The sequence below is a fragment of the Plectropomus leopardus genome, chromosome 7, assembly GCF_026936395.1.
Source record: "Plectropomus leopardus strain MGB_pleo_1.0 chromosome 7, ASM2693639v1, whole genome shotgun sequence".
In the NCBI taxonomy this organism is placed as follows: Eukaryota; Metazoa; Chordata; class Actinopteri; order Perciformes; family Serranidae; genus Plectropomus; species Plectropomus leopardus.
The window spans coordinates 16,993,799-17,012,577 of NC_142182.1; the positions used below are offsets into that span (position 1 = coordinate 16,993,799).

Sequence of the window (18,779 nt, forward strand, 5' to 3'; positions counted from 1 at the left end):
GCTTAAAAATGTATCAGTTGCAAACTGGAGTCCACCTTGCGCAGCCATAATGCAGCCATACGCTACTTTAAACGTATGCGGGCTGATGTAATGGGCTAAAGTGAGTGGACCATTCATACCTTCCCTACCTCCTAGCCTGAACTTCTGCTCCCCCGATCTCTCAGACCACATCCACCTTCAAACTCTACCTTCACTGTGATCTCAACTACACACATGTAAATTTTCACGACTGCATCTTGCACAATTGCAACACTATCATGTCAACAAAATCTATCCGCATATAAAGTCCTGGCAAAATACTCAAAACCACTTATTTTTCTCAACATTTGTTCATACAGTCATTTGAATTATGCATTTTGTCCCCTCAATAGAAACAAAGAAGGTAAAGTAAAATTTTAGCCACAAACCATAAGCTGAAATGATAGCTATTGTTGGCAGATTTTATAAACTGTAACCAAAAGGTGTTTTTTTTTTTTTTTTTTGAATTTTTCCATTTTGACATGCCATATCAGAATAAGCGCAGATATATGATAGGTGATAAGTCAAAATATCAAAAAATGAATTTCTATGAGTTAGCATTAGCAACAGTACAAAAGCAAACTTGATTGTTGTTTGTTAACATTTACCTAACTTGAAGCCAAGGTCTGTAACACAACATCGCTCTGCTCACCTTTGCTCAGTTAGCTGTTGGCTGGGTAATTTAGACCTGTTAAAATCATAAGAGTTTGTTAAAATCAAAAGATTTTAACACTGATACATATGAGTGAGCTATGTGAAGGTAACTGAAATTTTACCATATTTTTTCACTTTTCAGGGTCAGATTTCTCAGCAGTGGCAGTGACTGTGTGGCATTTGCAACCAACAATTATGCTCAGTTCGGCTTTTCAATAATATGCAGAAAAAGAGAGAGAGAGAGACAGAGAGAGAGAGAGAGATTAAATTGTTTGGCGAGCCAACCATTTAAACCACCCTCAGTAACTGAGCACGGTGTAGAGATGTTCTAAATGCCCTTAGCAAAACTGAAAAAGGATAAGCCAGATTTTAACAGATTGACTATTTTGAGTGTCCCAATATTAATTTCAAGTCCTCTCAACACAACAACACACTGAGAACTTGCCCGGCATGAGCATTATAAGTGCAATTTTCTGTGCTATATTTGGTTTCTGCTGGTTTCTGTATATGGTATCCCTGTATGCTTGGGTGAAGAAACTCATTTTCTAACAACAATGTGGAAAAACTGCCAGTTATTTACTGCAGTACTCTGGTTCATTGCCCTCAATCGAAATGCATCACCACTTTGGAAAATAGCACTCATTCTGAGATGTGATTGCATTCCCACAAATAAAAGAAACCAGATATCCATTTCTGCGTTTTTCAACACTCAGGAATCAACAACACAGCCTGAAAACAATTGAAAAAGCAGTATTGTATACCCAAAAAATATATGTGACTGTTGATACTTAGGTTGAGCTTCTCAAACGATATTCCCATTTATTTTGGCATGAAACCTCTACTGACATATCAGGTGTTTCGCTGGTGTTCATGCCTTAGGGACTGATGTCTGGGTGATACAAGTTCATACAAAAGTTTATGTATGAGGAAAAAAAACAAAAAAAAAAAAACACATTTCAACATTTAATAACTGCATCATCAACATCTAAATACCAGAATATTTACACATGAATAAAAAAATAGTCAGGAAATACTCTAATTAAGCTGCAAGGTTGAAGTGAATTTTAGTGCTTCACTTAATTTTTCTAATTATCTTAAGGACAAGACCTAAAAATACCAAAACTGCCTTTTTGGCCTATCATGCAGTTAGTGGACCACAGAAAAAATACCCCATTCCTCCAATATAAACATGAAATGCTTTGCTTTTGCTTTTGTGTAAATAAAAACAATACAGCAGGAAATTGGGAAACCATTTTAACCATCTTGTAATAACAGGACAAAAATGAACGTAAACAAGTTAATCTTGGAGAAAAATATTCATTCCCTAATGTTTTTTTCCAGGAAATGTCAAAACATGTTGACTGTTATGTCAAGATGATATATCACACCTATCAAACAGCCCCGATTTTTGACATCAGAAGGTTATACTGTCACCTAAGCGTCAAACTCGTCAAACTGTGTCTCCTGCCGCTGAGGTCAGAGGCTACAGGAAGAGCTCAGGAATAGCTTTGCTGAAGGATCTGCTTGCAGCCTTCCACTGGGGAAATAAACACATCACTCATCAAACTCTTTCATGCTTTCATTTTCACTGCTTTTTGGTCTCAGATTATCCATTTCTGTTGAAGTCAAACAAGGACATCCATTTCAGCTGAACAAGAGAAAACATACCATAGCAGCCCTGTGAGGCTGTATACAGTGCTGCTTTGAGCTAAATACGAAGGCCTGCAATGCTAACATGCAGAGGCCTACAATAAAATTGATATCATTCAGATGTAACGCAGGTATATTGGTTATTCTGTCTTATAATGGCATGATAGCATGCAAACACTTATAAGTACAAAACCAAGTTCAGCTGGCAGTGGTTGGAATGCCATTGCAGCTATTTCTCCATAAAGCAAAGTGTTGAACAAATTGAAATTCCTCATCAGTATTTCACCTGAATATCTATACCACATTTCATGGATATCTAGAGCTGTCCCAAAAACCTTTTGGGGGCTTTAAAGCCAGTGATAATTACTAACAAATATTTGAATCTTCGACGGTACATGACAGGATCACCCAAAACCGACCCAACTTTAATAGGACTTAGTGCTGCTGCATGTGTGTGTGTGTGTGTGAGAGAGAGAGAGAGAGAGAAAGAGAGAGCGAGTGACAGAGAGGGAAGAGGAGGTGGAATGTGGACTATTGCACGTAATTTCTCTGTAACTCATTAATAACTCAAACAACATTGGTAGGGCCAAATCACTAGATGCAAAGCAAGCACTTCATAAATGGTTGCCAGCAACAGATAACGATCCACATTTCATCCAACGTGTTCCTTTTCCTCATCGGACAGCCAATGTAATTTCTTGAAGTGAGGGTCAGTGACTGTGCTGAGGACACTGGCTTCATAGGTATATGACACTTGCCATTTTCTTGTAATTTCTTTAATCAGTATACTGTTAAAAAAAACAGATATTGAGGCATTTGAATGCTGAATTTTAATGTCGATTACCACAGCAATAATTGAAACCTAACAGCTTTGAAGCTTTGGGTCAGCCTGATAGTAATCAATCCAATAACTGTCAAAATAGTTCAGTAAAAGCAAAAAGTCTGTAGACGTATGTGGAAATCCACTCAGTTGTATAGATACTTCAGTCTTGACCAAAGTGGAGGACCAACAGACCAGTATTACCATGCCGCTAGATTAGCTAAAAACACAAGGACAGTCAGAGTAAGAAAGTGCCTGTTTATAATCAGATCTAAAGAGCCTTGATAGGCGCACTGGTGATTGCACCATTCCACAAACTTGTCAGAGGCAGTCAACCAGCAAAAAGGTGCAGATGTATGTATGATTTCAACATATGTTCAGCTTGCCATAACATGACATGAATACAAATCAGAGTGAAATTGAAAAGCAAATGACCCATGGGGCAGAGGCCTATGTTCTACTGATGGTATAGAGTAGCAGGGAAAAACTGCAGCCCTTCAGTGATATGTGGCTCCAGATGCTCTGAAATAACTACGTCCAATATATTTTATGTCCTTCTGGGATCTTTAAATGTATCATTAAAGCAGACCATTTGGCAGCGCAGAGAAATGTTTTCCTCGGCGTTCAGTGTGTTGGCAGGTTAATTCAGAGAAGTAAAGGCAAAAGCTTTACCACAAACTTGAATTCAGACCAGGTATTTACTGAGGAAAATCGCCCTGGTGCTTATGTAACATTCAAAGCTTATTGTGGCTGTTACTTAGCTGTGTACTAAAAGTTTGGAAAAGCGTAGAGCCCAACTACAGTCTTGGAAATTGTGGTTTCTTTATTTTAATAAACCAAATGTGTCCACTTCAAGGGTTTGTGCGTGAATGACTGGGTAACAAGATATGATTCAAAATAACCTGCTCTCTACTGTGAAAGCATTTATGAATCAGAAATGTTTTAGAGTCATTTTAATTCTGCATTCATCTTCTCAATAGCTTGATTAAAGGATGATAAATGAAGCCAGTTTAACCCATAATCCTTCCCAAATTCAATGCATGGGTCAAGAAAGGGGCATTGTTCCCCAAAACAAGCTCTATAAATGTAATGAGTTCCAGACATGTTTGGTAACAAGTGGATGCATCACTTACTGCTGACCTCTTCCCTAAATTGGGATTCACCACCAATGAAAGGGTTTGCTGGGTTTCAAAACAGTATTTCACAGAAGAAGTGGCCAACGAGCATCTAAAGCAGAGCAGATCATGTTTAAAGAGATCAATTGCCATGGTGAGTGCTCAATCCAAGAGGCAGCGGGCTCTGTAGTGACTCACAAAGGTGCTTTTGATTAGAGCTCTGGCATGAGGCAGGGGGAGAGCTTGCTCTGCCTTGCCAATGAGGCTCCCTTGTGTAAGGTTTATCACAGCAGGTTCAAAGCTGGTAACGAATTACTCTTTTGAGGATCTTTTTTATTGTACCAACAAGCATTTAGGAGAGCAGACAAGACAGGACAGGAGGGGCCACCCGCTGAAGTTGTGCCATCAAAGGTGGTAGAAGAGGAAATGTGCTATTGATTTTTTTTTCCTTTTCTCTCTTGTTTTCTTTCAAAGATGGTTTAGCTTGTTGCAAGAACTCAGAGTGCCTCTCCAAGTGAAATATGTTCGACACCTTATAACATCTGGGATGGGATCTTTTTTTTTCTTCTTTTGCTTGTGTTTCTTCATTTTCTTGGTTTGATCTTGACTATACTGACTTGTATCTGTGAAAAGTTTGTAACTGGAGAGGTGTTTTCACATTCATCTCCTGAAGAGGGAATCTGAGATTTAAACGTACGCCAGGCAAGCTAGATCAGGTACATCCAGGCCCCCAGGAAGTGTACCGATTGTTTACCGAGTTTTTGTATTGGCCAAATGATAGAATTACAGCTCTCTGGTCCGTCACATAATGCCACTGGACCAGAAAAGACATTTTTCTATTGACTTATATTGGGAAAGAGACATCTGGATAATTTTCTTTGAGAGGCACAGCCCTCCATGAAATGACTTATCTCCTGATCTCATCTCAGGTTTTGATCCAATCCGTCTGATAACATTTGGAAGTCTAGAAGAGCCGCAAGATATAAACAATTTCATCTCCAATCAAGTTAGAGGAAGCAGAAGTCTCTAAGTGCACTTGCTCTATGGGCCCACTCATGTAGAAGCAACGTGGATCAAGCCAAAGGAGAAATTGAAAAGCGAAAGCAAAACTTAACACGAGAAAATTTCACAGTGAGGGAGAAACAGTGTCTGCTTCAAGCCCATTTTCAAAGATTTTTGGAGGAAATCATTTTTAAAAACATAAGTTTTAGTAGCCTACTAGTAACCGATTTTTTACATAGGTTATTTTAAACCGTGTCTGGAAAGAGACTTAAAGCAAAAATTAATAGACTATAGCATAGTTAGTTATAATGGTTGGTATTAATATGAATTCAACTGACTCTTTTGTGAGTGGTACATTGTAGGTCTACATTGTCAAAAGTGTTATTTTCATCAAACAAGCACAGGCACATTCTCAACCTTGGACTTTGGGCATTTTGGTGGCTAACCATGAAAGTGATGATCAGTGTTGATGGGTGGCCATACAAGAAGGTCTTTCATCTGACACCTTTAATTTAAGGGGAAAAGGTTTAAGTTGTTTTCCATGTCTTTTAAACTTAAAGTATGTAGCCTCTTGTTACACACAAATCTCAAAGGACAGAAAACTATTTACACAAATGTCTGTGATTTTGTGTCCCACACAGCACAAGGTAAAACAGCCACAATGCTAATCATCAGAATACAAGAGCACGAGAGAGAGAGGAGTTCCAGAGGTACAAGCAACAGCTCACAAATCAGTCCACACAGCACTGAGAATATCTTGAGGATATTTTAAAAGTTCCCTTTCAATGTCACTGTATATTCCTGGATGATACCTCAGAACTACCCTTAGCACAGATCCTTTAAGAAATATCAGGTTGCTGGGGACAAGACAACTGAATGTCTGTTGCAAAGGTTGTCAATTTTTGTATCGCAACAAAAAGAGCCTTGTAGTTTATAGTGCCAACATAATAAGGTGCAGCCAAATTTTGGGATTGTCGATGCATTGTTACATGCTGGCCATTTACAAAAACATCAATTCAACATAAAAAAAGGAATTCCTATTGTCAGAAGCCAGCCTTGAATTAACATTACAAAAACAGTCTGTAGTATACAGCAGAGTGTTGCCTTGAAAGAGGATTAGAGGAACAGATTTGAATGACTTTGATTGATGCCAGCCTCTGTCATACCTGATAATAGTTTAATCCATCCAAAACTGTGATGTGATTGCTTCTGGACAGAAAATTACACACACAAGAGAATGCTTAATTGAAAAAATTAAGTTTTAAATCAAATGAGCTTGTTTGTCAAACTAGAGAGTCAAAACTAGAGTTGCCCCCTCGCAACTGAATGCCTGAAAACCAGTCAAGTTGCAGTTACAGTTTCTATCCATGTCTGTCCAAAAAGGACACAATGCGTCAAATATGGATGCTGCTGCTGCAAAAAAGCTATACATATTCTAAAATGTGGATGCCTCACACACATCTTTAATATCTTTACGCAGAAGATTCATACCTTCAGCATAGTTTCAAGGTAGACACCCAAGATTAGTGTCCCCAATTCAGTATCTCACCAAATGTCTGCCTTCTGCTCCTCAGATGTGGACAGAGAAGTATTTTTGCACAACATTAATTTGTAAAAGTTGAAGTTGACCATTGAACTTATTATCATGTCATAATTTTAGTCTTTTTACAAATGTTTGTAAAATGTAGTGATAATTAGCATATGAATTAATTAAATATGGCCAAAAACATGTTTTGTGAAGTCATAGTGATCTTTGATCGCCAAAGTCTCACCAGTTCATCGTAGAGTCCAAGTGAACGTTTGTGAGAATGGGACGGATGAAGGTGCGGGCAGACAGACTGACCAAAGAAGGAAAAAAAAAAAATCATAACGCCTCCGACCATGGCTGTCGCCCGTGTGTAAGCATGAAATGGGATGTGGAAGACTTTAGACTTTAGAGTTTAATGTAAAAATCTACAATAAGAAAAGTCCTGTAATAGTTTGGATCTTTATGAATTTTGGACTTTTGTCAAAGAGATGTATTTAATTACATTACATTGATAGGCTTATCATCTTAAGGCCTCTATTAGACCATTGAGGGTTTCACAGGTTAGATGTTACAGAAATAACTGTTTCCTCAATCGCTTTAAATGTGTTTTAGAGCAAATGCACTGCTATGAAGGCTGGTGGAGATGTATCTCTTCAGACACTTAACTGAATGCTTTTGAATCCTTGTTAAGTGAAACAGAGCCTGTCTGTGATGACAGTTAAAGTCCAGGGAAAGCTCCAAAAACAACAGTGTAATCTAATGTAGCCTAATTTATTCTAAACGCCCCAAAATCAGAATCATTAACAGTTGAGACTCTTGTGCTTTGTCCCTTTTCCCAGAGCATGACATCACATGCACTGAATAAGCTGACACATTTAATACAGTGCAGCTATACAGTTTAAATACTGAAAGCTGAGACATTACATGTTCGGTATTACTCAGATAGTCCATGATAAAAGTTCTGTTTATAGCCACTGGAGCCATCTCTCACACATGATGGTCAGACCGGTCTGGAGCAGGATAACAAGATCCACAATCATTAATGGTATTTTTTACAAGCTACCAGCGTCAAAAACAGTATATGGGCAGTCAAATGAAACATAAATCCCTTACAAATTTAAAGCAACTAATGACAAATAAAATCAACACTCTATCCTATCAAATAGAACATATGGCTTTGGTAATGTGAGCCAGTCCCTTCAACAGGAAACACCACAGCTCTCAGCTCAGCTGTGACAGTCACACCGTGACTTACAACCCTGGTTTGACTGAAACTGATTCATGGGAAAGGGACTGGACTTTATTAACATGAATTTGTGATTCAACAAAACAAAAAATGCCATCAATTATAAACAGGTGCTTGCTTTCTCCTCTGTAAAGCATTTAGTTCTGAAACAACTAAAAAGGTCTAAATGATACAAGATGACAGAAAAGTATACAGACAGAGAAGAGCTGGGGTTGCATTTGAGCTCCAATATTGCTCAGCATTTGCACTAGTAAGTAAGAAGCAAATATTACCTTATTTTGATTAATAGTTATGTTGCGGGTCCATGTAACCTTTTGTTTGATTCTGAGTTGTGTTAAATACTGTTCACCCTCTCTTTTCCTGTCTGATATTCCAAGGGTTTCCCACACATTCATTTATTTGTAGTGGCCCATCAAGATTAAAACATGTGCTGCCACAAATGCATTTTCTAGTTTTGTAGCTATAGCTTGGCCGTTCAGTAGGAGCTGTTGAGATATATATATATAAACTGTTGATATTTACCTGTTTGCAGTGAATTTATATAAAATTTCAATCCAATCTGAGCCATGACATAATGTTGTTGTTGTTTTTTACATAATAAGAGAGTCCGCTATCTCATTATTATGGGATATTTTGTGTAATTTACATCATTATTTATTACTTTATTTCACTACGTATTATCAAGGAAGTAAATTTTCCCTAACATCAAATTTGTGAGCGATATTAGCTCATTTCTCTCGGTACAGCATCTTAGAAACATACAGCCTGTGAAGCACTTCATGTCTCCACTACTGGTGACTCCTGGTTTTGAGATCAGATTAAAAAAAAAATCCCACACGTCAGCCTGCCACAACGGACAAAGGCGACCAACACGGCTATATCTACACAAGCCGTCAGGAGAGGAAGCCCTGCTGGCTAAAGTCAACAAGCCTGACATTACAAACCCCGCTCTGCACTGAAACAAAACTGCATGATACGTGCAATGTGACAGCCGAGCAGAAAGCAGCAGTAAAGAACTCACTTCCACATGTCCATGTTACTGCACTGATGACATGTACGGCATGTAATTACACTGAGTTTCTGAGTTTATGGTGGTTAAATTCAACAGCTACACAAGGCACAGTAGGATAAGGCTCTTGTGGTGTTTATTAAGTATAACAGACCAACTCTATTATGGTGAATTATAAAACAGGATATGCCCTTTTCCGCTGGTCACTCTGATTCAGCAAAGAATGCCGTTTCCAATTCAAATCTGTTGCACCTTCAGGCTAAGAAGGTTGAATCCAGACTCACAAATAGACTTAACGGTAAACAACCGCCTGTCATTCACATGGCGAGGTCAAAATATAGCCACAGAATGTGCTGCTCGCAGTGTATATATGGACAGGAGTTAGATATCCGAGCTGCATCTCATGAATGCACAGCTTGAGTAGGGCATGTATAAAAATGGGTATACTCGAGCCAGAAATAAAGACTATAGTATGGGCTTCTCTGGCACAAGATGCAAAGTCAGAGTGAGTCATGGCAATCGCTGGTCAATAGCACAGAACCAGAGATATCTCACACAGACAAAGACAGCAGTGCGAGGCCTTCCTGTGCTGATTGGCCCAGAGGGAAGTGATTAAAGTGGCAGGCAAAAAGGCGAGGGAGAGATGAGAGAAATAAATGTTGATATAGCAGCACAGCACGTCCATTGTGAGTGCCTGGTGGAATGAGATCTGCCCAGCACGGACGGTCCTGCCCCCCCCTCGTCCCACAGAATAGGAACTTTCATGAACAGAACAGAGAGCCGAGCTCTGTGGTGACAGAGAAAGCTGAGGAAGTAAACACAGTCGGAGGCTCACATTGCTGCTTTTGTTTCACCACTGCAGAGAATCAGCCAGTGGGTCCCAGAGAGAAAAACTCTGACAAAGGTTATGATTGTTACTGATGCAAAATAGTCATAGAGGAAAGTTAGCAACCTTTGATGTCAGCGACTGTTTGTTGGTTTCATTATGTAAACCGAGGCCTCACTGAAGAGCACAATGAGACACAGCTGAGGGCTCAGACTGCTCATTTGTTTTTCTCCTTTGAGTGGCTTGCTGGTGGGTATGGCAAGTAGATATGACTGGGAAATTAATCCAACAGCTAGATATGTAATCCACTGTGAGCCCCTGTTTGTAATTAAATAGGTTATGGTAGATTTATGTGTTTAGAGGGCAGCTAAAGAGATTCACCCTCCAGAATTTGGTGAAAATAATTAACTAGAGAATGAAATTCAGTAGAAAATGTACATATTTCTACTCAACATGGGGTCATGGGTGGGGGACAGTCAACCCACACAGGAATGTGGGGTCAGACGGTGGAAGACCTCTCTCTCCCCTCCCGTACACCAGAATAGACATGATCCACAGCATACCAACGTGGCATGAGAGGTAAAATAGAGCTGCTGTTTTGATACGGCCCCGCTTGACTTTGGCGTTGGGTGTCTGAAGCATATTTCTTTCCTCATGATGTGTCACTTTGAATCCAACACTTCCCTTGAGGGAGGGAGAGATATTCAATCTTAGCAGAAGCATGTGATCAATTAAATGGGTATTTCACTGCTGGAAAGATGGCCTTTTTTTTTAAATAAAACTAGGATGTCTCTGCAGTAAGAAAGACACAGATGAGACTTTTGAAACTGGTGCTACATGAACAGAGAAAACAACTACCAGAACACACTGTGATGTACCAGACAAATTAACGCTCCTGCTCATGGCAAACATAATGCAAACTTATCCGTTTCACCCAATGGCAGCCAGCAGGAAACAAAAGATCTGGAAGCAGTATAGCACCCACATCCTGTTCACAAACTCTTGCTATTGCAGCTAAACAGAACACCAAAGTGAGTTCTAAAAACATTTGAGGGGAGAAACGTGTAACTGAGTAACTGAGATTTACCATTTGATCAGATTTGAATTAGAGATCGACAGGGTTCCCATGCATTTTCATGGACATAATTTCAACATCTTTTCTATGACTTTCAAGCAAATCATTATCAAACTCGATTCAACCATAATTTCAGCCAGCCGGCATACATGAATGAGAGATGGAACACGAGGAGAAAATGCAGAAGCGTACGTGATAGCAAACGAAACGTCACACATCAACACATGTTAGAGCTGCGTTACATCGACAGCCACAAAAAATAAATAAGCCTTCATGTTCAATTCGTGGAGGTTATACACGGATGATGATTCATTACACTTAAAAAAAATTCCATGACTTCTCCAAAACTTTCAATGATTTTTACTACATAAATGTGATATTCCATGACTTTTCCAGGTTTTCAATAACTGTGGGATCCCTGGAGAGAGAAACGGAAGGAGAGATACAAAGAGAGAGAAAGGTGCAGGTCTGTCTCTTGATCTGCTTCTATACTCTTTGTGTCCGCTGTGCAGAAGTACAGCTTGTAGTTTGAGCAACAGCCGAGAGCCGGCAAAACTCTGCCAGATCATGTATATTTTATGTTGGTGGGAGAGATCTCAAGGCACTGGTTAGATGGAGGGAAGTTTACAACTGTTCATCTACTCATGTTACCCATATTAGTATGATAAAAAGCTGGTTGAAAATACGCAAAGTATTCCTTTAAAAAAAGGATGTGATAAATCAAAGACAAATTGTCAGTTTCCCCCTAAGACAATAATGATCAATGAAATAGGCCAAGAGCCATGTTCCATAGTGATAAACAAGCTTTACGGTGGTTCACCAGATACACATGGCCTCTGAGCATGATTACAGCACACAAGGTGCAGCCTCTGGTCACATAATGCTCGCAACACCAAGAATGAATTTTTCGTAAATCTGCTATTATATACAGGTCACCAGCACTCTGGAATTCTCCACCAAAAGACATCATATCTAACATCAATACCAAAATTACTTTTAGAAATATTGTGAAGAAATAATCTTGCCAAACAACAAGATCAACACTGATTGCATGTACTTATGTTTATGCTTCTTGTTATTTTAGACCGTTAAATTCTTTCATGAATGTATCTGTTGTCTTTCATGGATCTATCCTTTTTTTTAATAAATGTATCCTTTTTTTATGAATTATCTGTTTAGTCATGAATTTATCTGTTTGGTCTGTCTGCCATAGTATTGCCATATTATCACTTTATGTCTTAAGGTGATTTTGTCTTTTTGTTGGTGTGTCTAATTGTCCTGCTTAGACTATTATATAATTCTTTTTTCTCTTAATTTTGGTATTAGTTTAGCATTCATATTATTGTATATCTCAAGTTGTCTGTACTTTTATTTTATAATTGTATTGTATTTCATTGTGCAGCACCCCAGGAAGACTGGGGGCACATTAATGTGCTTCTAATGGGGATTCTTGAATAAAAAATAAAAAACAGTGGCTAACAAGTAACCTGCTGATGTGCATCAAATATGCAGATCTTGCTCCACATCTGTTAGATCCCTAATTCAATAAGATGCCCACTTCTCACTTTCAATCACCACCACAGGAGCTCTGAAACACAGAGACCATGACTAAAAACTACATCACATGCCAGCACTGAGGTATGTATTCTCCTCCTCAGTGATCAGGTTTGAAATCCACATTTCCAGCCACCTTAGCTGATGCTCAGTCATAATCATACAGAAGCATAGCGTTAAGCCTCATGAGTGTGGTCTGTGCTCAAACACACAATGCTGAAAAGAAGGGACAATCAGTGATGAACTCCAGTGATGAGCCTATTGTCAAATGAGGCGTGTCGCTTGCCTGAATCAGTGCAGCATCTCATTCAGCTGTTGCCTCTGAATTTATGCTTTGATTTTTGGCATTCCTCCAGTGTGTCTACTTATAATGTAACTCATACCAAAGTGTGTCTGCTCAGTGTCACATACACCACGTTTAACAGAAGCAGTCATAATACTTTACACAGATTTAACAATAGACAAAAAAGTAAACAGATTGTTTTTTTGTATGAGGCAAAGTGTTGTCATAATTCAAGGTTACACTCAGAGCTTTTGCGCATGTGGCAATGTCATGATTCTCTGCCAAGAATAAGTAGCCTATAATCATAAGATAACAGTGAGGGTGTTATTATAGTCTCAACAGGATTTTGAAACCACTTACCACTCAAAACTCAGTTCTACTGGCACTGTAGAGCAACTTACACCGCAGTAATATTGCCACACTAGCTAAAAAACACCATGAGCTCAGTGCAAACTGTCTGCCACACTCCAATAATAAAAACATTACACTGTGGTTGTTTTATTTTTCAGTCATGTAGGTGTAACACGGTGGACGTCACAGGAGGTTGCGACAAACAAACAAATCTCTTACCTGTTGGAGCTTCTGTGAAGTTACCTTTTAGTGGCCGCGACCTGCGGGGACAGCAGAGCAGAGGCAGATCACTGCCACGCGACTTCAGCACAAACTTTCCACTCGGAGCGATTTAGTATTTTATTCCGCTTCTGTCCTGCCAAAAAAGTATCTTTAAATGTTCCCTTTCCCCAAAAAAAGTCGGACTTCTCTTCCTGACAACTTTCGGCGCCCGCTGGGCGTCTCTGTTTGATGATGAGTTAGGAACAGAGTTTTCTGGTTGGTCAAGGAGGAAAGGAAGTTTTCGGGAGAAGAAGGGGGCTGCTACACTGACTCCTACAGGCGTGTCAGAGCTTTATGTGAGAACTACAGGGGCAGGAGAGCCCACGACAACTCAAAACAGTTTGATTTATTGAGATTAGTCTCAGAGGTCGAAGTATCTTAGCTATAGCCAATGTTAATTTAGCGGAACCTTGTGAAAAAGTACGTTTTGACAGCTGACCACAAAGACCACGGTGATGCAAACATCAAAATCAGAGTCAACTACAATAGCCAAGTATTCACATTTTTGTTGTCATTAAGCCAGTGGTGAACGAAGTATTCAGATCCTTTACTTAAGTGCTAATACCACACGGTAAAAATACTCTGTTACAAGTAAGAGTCCTGTATTGAAAATGTTACTTAAGATATGTTAGGTAAGCATAAGGAGGACAACCCAAAAAAACTCAAAATTATGAGAAAAAAAATAAAACACACCCCAAAACTCAAGATTATTTAAAAAAACAAACAAAAAAAAACAGAAAAACACCCCAAACTCAAAATGATTAAACAAAACAAAATAAAATTTTATTATTTTTTATAGAAAAAATATACAACCCCATAAACTCAACATTATATATATATTTTTTTTTTAAAAATGACAAGTAAAGAAAATGATCCCCCCCCCCCCAAAAAAATCCAGGAAATTCAGGCACCCAAAATGTGTGAAAAACATGAAAAAATGAGGAGAAATTACATTAAAAAGCCTTTATTATCATGACTAAATCATTTAAAAAGCTTTTTTATTTCCCTCTTGTTTTATCCTGTTGTTTTCTGGTTTACATTAGCCCCCCCGATACAATTTCATGACCTACATTTGATTGTACTCTACAGAGCAACCATTCATTTCTCTTTGTTTTCTAGTAAACTCAAATGCATTTTTAAAAATTAAAAAACACCCCCAAGGATTTTAAATAATAAATAAATAGGAAAAATTACTTAAATGTTTATCAAAGCAGTTGGCAATTAATTTTCAGTCAATCTAGCGATTAATCTACTTAACATTGTAACTATACTTGTCTAAACTGCTTGGTAAATTAATTTATTACAAAACAGCACTTTTTTAAAAAAGTCATATGGTCTTATGAAAAAATCTTAATTGTAAATTAATTAAATAATTCAGTTAAATCTGGCCAAGTAACAAGTACAATATTTCCATCTGCGATGTAGTGGGGTAAAAGTATAAAGTGGCATGAAAAGAAAATACTCAAATAATGTATAAGTACCTCAAATTTGTACTTAAGTATAGTACTTGAGTAAATGTACCTAGTAACACTCTACCACTGCATTGAGTACATACACAGAGTGGACATACAGACAAAAAAAGGACAAAAAAGTACAAACGTAACATTTTAACTGTTGTTTAGCCCTTTTGTTGTGTTTTTGTTTTGTTTAATTTGTTTTACAGGGTTATTAAACACAGCTTGTTCCTGACACTATGGACATGTGTTAAGTGTTTCTCACTTAACAGCCTGTGGAAATATTTTTTTTAAATGGGTAATATTCCATTTACTTAAATAAATATTGCAAATTAAAATGCATATATGTTTTTATTTTGTTTTGTTTTTGACACAAGCTGTTAGTGTTTGGTTGTTGGACTGATGAGCTTCAAATCCATTATTTGGGCTTTTATTCACTCCCTGAGTCTGATTTAATTACTTCATGAATCAATAAAACAGCAGCCAACAAACAAGGCAGTGTTCAAATGGCCAGATCACAAACATGCATGGCGTTTACCAAACCATCACGCTTTTCTTCTGCCATGTGTGTAATTAACAGATTAAAGTGAGTAAAAAGTATATAGAGGGAATTTAAAAGCATCAAAGCCAACATGTTAGTCCAAATTGTTCCATTGGGAGCATACTGTGTGTGGGGAGAGGAAACACATGGAAACACTCTTTCCAAGCAAATTTATTTTTGTATCAGAGCACATGAGAACAAAACATGGGGAAACATGGAATAGTTTTTTAACAAAACAGCATACGTGCAAGTGAATGACACACAGCAAATTTGCTTACTCTTGTTTACATTACTTTTAACTCTCCACCATTAAAATCCAGCTTTCCTCCACAAGTCTACAGTTTTGATTATGTACTAAATTGAATATATTCATGCATCGTCATCTGTCCATTGGAGCTGTTGTATTCCCTGAGTTGTCATTATAATCAGAAGCAGAACAGAAACAGGAATAAAACTGCATTAAATGTTTCTTATTTAAGATACCTTAAGATGCTATTCACAATATAATCCTAATCTATAAAGAACATTAGGAGAAAACCTACAGTCTGGGTGGGGAAACGTGAACCCATCACTCATCGTGGGTGTCTGTGGATTCCCCTGCTGTCATGGTTACATTGCCGAGACAAATTTAAAAGACATAATCATTAGACTGCACACGCTGGTCCCCTGATGGATGGGATCATTTGAGCAGAGAGCAGACCTGATGTGTTTAAACTATATGTAATGAATGAGCACTTAAAAGCTCCTCTCTATACCGGCCTTTCCCATCAGTGTTGTTTAAGTTCAGTAGTAATTGTATAATGTTAAGGAAATACGTCTACATATTGTGCTTATTTTTACAATAAACTAACCGGCTGCTGGCTATAGCTTCATATGACATAACATATAAAATAACATAACAGATACATATAACAGTATTATTAGTCTCCTTCTCATGAAGTATTTATTGCTGTTTTTATATCTATTATCAATACAAAAAAGAAAAACTGTTGTAAATAATTACTTAAAATATGTACGTTACTTTAAGTTTAACTTGACAAAATCAAAAAAGACTTAAAACTTGCTGTAGACTTTAACACCAATAACTAAGGACTGAAGAATTGTGCCTTTTGAATTGAAATACATATTACCTTCCTTGAAGCCAGTTTAAAGAGAGAAAATAATAGACATATCATTTTCGAGTGTGAAAAAAGGTAAATACAGTAACACAGGACAGCACTCTTTATTTATGAAGTCCAGTTGCACTGGGTTTAAAAACTATTTAAACAAATAAATCAAATTTTAAGAATAATTCATTTTGTAAATGTATTATATTATCACTCTCTTTATGTAAGCATAAAAGAGTCGTTATGACTTGTTCAGGACTGGATACTGAAAGTTGAGGACTTGGGATTTAAGTGCAAAGACTTGAGACTTACTTGTGATATGCAAAACAATGACTTGGTCCCACTTCTGGGATACAATAAAAACTGTATCCCTCGTCAGTATTTTTTAAACATTGTTTTGCTGCTTTCCTCTGTATTATAAAAAAGGGTTTATGCTCCTATTATTGCAGGTTGCTCAAGTTAACCCTTGCACAGGGTTTTTTCAATACAAAGATTTTGATTATAAAAGGTTTTATCCACTACAATTGCTGGCATAGAAATGCATGAGCCGACATCTAATGAAAAAGGAATCAGTGCAGCTTACAAACATTCCTAACTGGGGCTCGGTCAGGAATCTTTCTGAGTCAGGAATGACAATACCCAAAGCATTATGCATTCCCAGTCATTTCCTATAGTGAGTTTGTGTTTTTTTGTTTTCAAAAAACAAACGAAAGAGACAACTACACATACTGCCACGCAGTTGTATGCCTCCACACCTCAGTCAAGTTGCACTTACAATTTCTATTCATGTCTGTGAAAATGTGGATGCTTCACACACAGAAGATCTATATAATCAGCACAGTTGACCGTGACCTTTGACCACCAGATTCTTATCACTTCAGTTTTGAGTTCAAGTGGACATTTGTGCCAAATTTAAGGAAACTCCGTTAAGGTCATCTACAGATGTTGCATTCTCGAAAATGAGTCGGACGCAAGGTCACAGTGACCTTGGCCTTTGAACACCAAGTTCTAAACAGGTAATCGTTGAGTCCAAGTAAATGTTTGTGTCTAATTTGAAGCAATTCCCTCAAGGTGTTCTTGAGTTATTACATTCATAAGAATGGGACTGATGAGGTCACAGAGACCTTGACCTTTGACCCATGACCACCAAAATCTTATCAGCTCACCATTTAGTCCAAGTAAATGTTTGCACAAAAGTTGAGGAAATTTCCTCAAGGATGTTGTTGAGATATTCCTATCACAAGAATTTACCACATGGATGGCCGGACAACCCAAAAACATAATGCCTCTGGCCTCAGCTATCACCGGCATGGGGGATAACAATCAACAGCTTCCCAAACTGTACATCTTGATATGACAACTAATTGCACCACAGCAGGGGCCATTATATGACTCTAATTTGGCCTCACCTCTCAGCAGCAGTAATATACTGTATATGGCAGAGCAGTCCAGGTGGAGCATGCTGCGCTAACGACTTAATAGCCAGCATGGGAAGCACCTGGAGGAGAGCCAGACGTGCATAGTGCCCTAACACCCATGATAATCACTGAAGCCTGTCATGCATTTTCACTCTCACCAAGAACAAAAATGAAAGCGCACAGTGCAGCATGCTGGGAAAAAAAATTGATTCAGACTTATGGGAAAACGGACGTGTGTTCTGCTCTGCTTGCTTTATGATTTCTCTTTAGGTTATCTTTTGGGAGTCTGGCAAGTGGCATAAGTCATTAATCACTGCAATAATGAAAATAATTACAGTGCAACTTTCCAAATATAAAGCTTAGCATCATAGTGTACTTATTATGAAGTGTGGAGGATGAACTGAACAGCAGGGACAGCAGTTGTAAGGTGTTATTACCATTATGGATCTTATCATCATAATTAGATGATGAGTGGCAGATTTTATACTTAGCAGCTGTCAATTTAGAGAGCACTTTTCTCAAAAACATCTTGACTGCGTGCAGGATTAGTTTGAGTGATCTCAGTTGAAACCATAATCTGAAGTCCTTGTTGTCATTCTCTGCTACTTGAATTACATCACAGCCAAAACTGTAAGTTTTAAAGGTGATGGTGGTACATAACTTAGTAAATTTACTCAAGTACTGTACTTGAGATATTTGTACTTCATTTGAGTACTTCTATTTTTATGAAGCTGTCAAATGCATTTTTTCAAAGGGAAATATTCTACTTTTTACTCCTTAACATTTGTCATTTGTCAACAGCTTTTTTTTTTTCAGATTTTTCATCCCCTCCCTGTCAAGTGAAAACCATACAGCTGCAATTTGTTAA

General features: G+C 38.0%; 1 protein-coding gene across 3 annotated transcripts in view; it reads right to left on the reverse strand.

Moving 5' to 3' along the window:
* Positions 1 to 13,625, reverse strand: part of tspan9a (tetraspanin 9a) — a 232,274-nt gene extending 218,649 nt beyond the window's left edge. For 2 of the 3 annotated variants that reach the window (XM_088080083.1, XM_088080082.1), the window contains exon 1: positions 13,351 to 13,625. The gene's annotated coding sequence lies outside the window, so the exon portion shown is untranslated. The remainder of the gene's footprint in view (positions 1 to 13,350) is intronic. The other variant, XM_088080084.1, reaches the window with a different exon arrangement.
* Between the last annotated feature and the right edge of the window lie 5,154 nt (positions 13,626 to 18,779).